The 3816-nt window shown below is 42.6% G+C and overlaps 1 protein-coding gene and 1 long non-coding RNA gene across 3 annotated transcripts in view; one reads left to right on the top strand and one right to left on the bottom strand.

Moving 5' to 3' along the window:
- The window catches only part of LOC116078205, an 18495-nt gene extending 15620 nt beyond the window's left edge, over window positions 1-2875 (bottom strand). Inside the window, exons 1-3 of one of the 2 annotated variants that reach the window (XR_004113450.1) lie at window positions 2779-2875; window positions 2023-2108; window positions 1067-1460 (exon numbers count right to left, since the gene is read on the bottom strand). This is a non-coding gene — a long non-coding RNA (uncharacterized LOC116078205). The remainder of the gene's footprint in view (window positions 1-1066; window positions 1461-2022; window positions 2109-2778) is intronic. The other variant, XR_004113452.1, reaches the window with a different exon arrangement.
- Slc2a13 (solute carrier family 2 member 13) overlaps window positions 1-3816 on the top strand; it is a 323576-nt gene that overhangs the window by 29082 nt on the left and 290678 nt on the right. The window lies entirely within an intron of this gene.

The following is a 3816-nucleotide window of genomic DNA, read 5'->3' as shown; positions in this document are numbered from 1 at the left end:
CCCAGCGAGCTAAGTCTCTGGTTTCGGATTTGAGTTCTTTCAAGAACACAGCAGGGCCACCACACTGGGGATCTAACCACAGGCTCCTATGTTGTACCACAAGCCATTTACTGAATGGGCCACCTACCCGGTTGGCTTCCACCTCCCACAGAGAACCTTCTGTTTACTATTCCTTTTATCCTTTCTGTCATTTTTCCTTAGAGTTGAGGTTTGGCTTTTTTTTGTTTGTTTGAGAAGACACAGATACATACGGTGAAAAAGCCTGATGCAGTTCACTTCCCCCACATTTATTTCACCTCTCAGTGTGTGGGTGATTGGGATGACAATTTTAAGAGATGATGAAACTTATAAGGGACGTATTTGGTCACAGATGCATGGGTCTAGTTCCCTGTGAGTGTTTAACTCCTTGCCTGAATGAGTCTCTTTCTTAGGTTTTATAGCTTCCTCACAAAGAGTACCTTATTTCTTTGGTCAGGCAGCATCAGGGCTTTACCTAAGCCCCCTTTCCCTTCTGCTGTTCATTCATTTTCTCAGATGCTTCTACCTGGACATCATCCCTTATTCCCTTCCTCCTGTTCCTACTGTAGAACTGTCATATCTCCCTTGGAGCAGCACTCTATCCTTGTGACAAGATGCCCAAGACAGATCAATCAGGAGAGGACAGGTCTATTTTGGTTGGCTACAGTTTGGGGGGTTTCAGACTATGATCGCTTGTGGATCACTTGGATTTGTGTCAGACAGACCTCATGACAGGGAGAAGATGGAGGAGGGGAGGTCCTCACCTCATGGCAGAGAGCCCAGAGGTAGGGGAATGAGGGTCCTAATACCTACTTCAAGACCATGTCCCGAGGGACCTACCTTCCTTCCAGTAGGCCCCATCTCCTGAAATGGGGTTGGTGACCAAGCCTTTAGTGCTTGGCCTTTGGGGAATAAATTGGAGCTAAACTGTAGCACTCTATTACAGTGGCTATTCTCGTTTCTTTCTTCTTCTTATGCAACTCGTTCTTTATATTTCTTTTTATTGGCTCATTCTCCTAGTCACCAGTATGTGCTTTCTTATTCATACCTTTCTAGAAAGAACTGTCCAGTCAGCTTCTCTGTCACCATGATAAAATACCTGAGGTAAATCAGCTTTAAAAGGAGGTGAGGGTCGCTTTCAGGAGCTTCAGTCCATGGCCACTTAGTCCTCATTACATAGAGCTCAAAGGAGCCCTAGTACATCAGGGTGAAGAGGATTAGCATTTACCCTCTGACAGTCAGGAGGTACAGCAAGAGAGTGGTCGTGGTCTCAGGACCTTCATCAGGACCATCCACCATGATGCATGTCCTCATGCTAGATCTCACTTCCTTAAGACTCTACCATCCCCCAATAATTCCAAAGCCTATGATCAAGGTCGCAGCTATGGGCCTTTGAGAGATTTTGAAGATCCAAGCTGAGGCTTAAATTCGCCAGACATTCACTTAAGGAAAAGAAAAAAAAAGAAAAAAAACAAAAGTTAAGTAGTAGCCATGACAATGCCTATAATTGTCAATGCTTAGTGAAAGATAAAATCCTCAATGCCTACCAAAATTAAATTTGTACTGGAAATTCATATTGAGAAGAATACTACTTAAATCAGATATTTCAAGGTAATATGGAGAGAGGATTTTGAATGCTACTGGCACAAAGAAATGACTATTACCTAAGATGTCAAGAATGCCAGTCATACTGATCTGAGCAGTACAGAAAATCAGGACATAATCTCACACTGAACCCCATAATATGTACAATTGTATAAAAAAAGAAAAAATAAAATTTTAAACATGAGCCAATTGACAATTATCTGTTGCGTAGATAAATGTTAAATAAATTAATTATACATGGGTGAGACATAATTACACATTCCTTTTCCAATATTCATGTTTTCCTTAATTAGGTTACAGACCTTTTAAAAAATTAAGATGATGTGTATTCTCCATTCCCCATAAACATAACCACTCACAGTAAATACTATCCTGTATATTACTCTTATTTCCAATTACCTTTCAAAAACCAAAATGTAGTTATTGCCTTACAATGTCTCAAGTGGGTCTGGTGGCAGCATGTTGCAATCCCAGTGCCTGAGAGACTGAAAAGATTGCTGAGAATGTGAGGCTAGCTTGGGCTACACACTGAGTTCCAGGCCAGCCTATACTAGAGTGAAAAGGGAGGTTCTGTCTCAAAAACAAAATGAAAGGAAACAAAACCTATAGTACTAGAGACACTGACGATCAAGGCTATCTAGTAAGACACTCTGGGTAAGGATATGCACGTGCGGATCTCTGTTTTATCAAATCAGATCCCTCCCATGTTACTGCAGAGAGTGCTTTGTACACTGAGGCAGAAACAGACAGGGCAAAGTCAAGCATGGAGGCGCACACCTATAATCTCATTAAAAGGTCTGAGAATTGAAACCCAGTCTCAGATCCAGTGAGATGTGAGACCCTGGGACAAAACCCCACCACTGTCATCCTTCCCCCTGCTCCTGAGTACATTTGTTATTTGTGTTGCCACTGTTAAAACTTTTGCCACAGAACAAGGAGAAAATATAGTGTAAAAACAAAGCCTATTGCCAGAATCCTCCCTTATATTTTTGTGCACTATAGCAAAAGTTTGATTGGCAATTAAAGTTTGCATTGGCCTGTAGGCAACAAGAAGTAGTGACATGTAAGGAATTCCATTATTCCTGTCTACTTCTAAATGCTAAGGCTCACATTATTCTGTGAACACTCTATAATAAAATCATTCTCTCTCCTTACCTAGGACCTATGGATATGAACCTAGGTAATTCCCCCTTGGGTAATTATAGTCCTACAGGAGGTTTCTCTATTATCATACTGGAAAAAAAAAACCCTGAATTCAGTTTAGTCCAGTTCTGTCTGCCCTTCAACAGACACTGATATTGTCTGGAACAAAGAGGTATGGGAGCAGATGCCAGTAATCTCCCAGAAGGGCAGAGGCAGGAGGATTGTAGCAAGTTTGAAGCCATCCTGATATATACAGAGTTACAGGCTAGACCAGACAGGGCTACATAGTGAGACCCAAGGCAGGGAGGGCTGGCATCACACATTAATTGAATATTGGTGCCAGTAATCCATGGGACACAGGCCAAGACCTTAGTGCTTGAAAATGTGAGTGAGGACTGGGCAGGGTCTCTGTGTCCTGAAATTTCTGGTATTTTCTACAGTGGTAGAAACTGCCAAGGCAACACCTAGTGTGTTCTGAGCACTTAGCAACACCTAGTGTGTTCTGAGCACTTAGCAACACCTAGTGTGTTCTGAGCACTTAGCAACACCTAGTGGGTTCTGAGCACTTAGCAACACCTAGTGGGTTCTGAGCACTTAGCAAGAACCCGGAGCTGCAAAGCTTTTATCCTTATACTTTATAGAAACAGGGTCCCAACCTTGTAACCCAAGCTGCCCCTCTATTTGTAGCAATCCTCCTGCCTCTGCATTCTAATTGCTAGGTTTACTTAAACTTTCCCTTAAGCCATCATGCCCAGTTCATGCTTAATTTTTTTTTTTTTTGAGACAGGGTTTCTCTGTGTAGCCGTGGCTGTCCTGGAACTCACTCTGTAGACCAGGCTGGCCTCGAACTCAGAAATCCACCTGCCTTTGCCTCCCAAGTGCTGGGATTAAAGGTGTGTGCCACCACTGCCCAGCTCATGCTTAATTTTTAACAGAAAACATGTGTGTGCTTATGTGTGTGTATGCTTTTGTGTGTGTGTGTGCTTGTGTGTGTGTGTGCTTGTGTGTGTGTGTGCTTTTGTGTGTGTGTGCTTGTGTGTGTGTGCTTTT

This window comes from Mastomys coucha, unplaced genomic scaffold (assembly GCF_008632895.1).
Source record: "Mastomys coucha isolate ucsf_1 unplaced genomic scaffold, UCSF_Mcou_1 pScaffold11, whole genome shotgun sequence".
Classification (NCBI taxonomy): Eukaryota; Metazoa; Chordata; class Mammalia; order Rodentia; family Muridae; genus Mastomys; species Mastomys coucha.
Note: the sequence above shows the minus strand (reverse complement) of the source record. Positions and strands in the feature narration are given on the sequence as shown.